This window comes from Puntigrus tetrazona, chromosome 4 (assembly GCF_018831695.1).
Source record: "Puntigrus tetrazona isolate hp1 chromosome 4, ASM1883169v1, whole genome shotgun sequence".
NCBI classification, from domain to species: Eukaryota; Metazoa; Chordata; class Actinopteri; order Cypriniformes; family Cyprinidae; genus Puntigrus; species Puntigrus tetrazona.
The window spans coordinates 17,734,176-17,734,483 of NC_056702.1; positions in this window are offsets into that span (position 1 = coordinate 17,734,176).

Consider the following 308-nt stretch of genomic DNA (forward strand, 5'->3'; position numbering starts at 1 on the left):
TTATATATTAATATTAAGTGAAGATCATGTTCCATGAGGATATTTTGTAAATGTCATACTGTAAATATATCTAAATGTTTTCATTATTAATATGCATTGCCAAGACTCCCTCAGATTATCTAATAGTTGTATCTCTTATCATGGTTTTAACCAGACATCAGCGGAGAGACGATTCAGACGATGAATGCATCTCAGTTTCAGAAAAAGGACCCTCCTGACTGCTTCTGTGCTTCAGGCTCACATCCATGAATAAACTGGAGAAGAAGAATTAAAATAAGTCTTTATTTGTGAAAATGGAGCAGATGGAG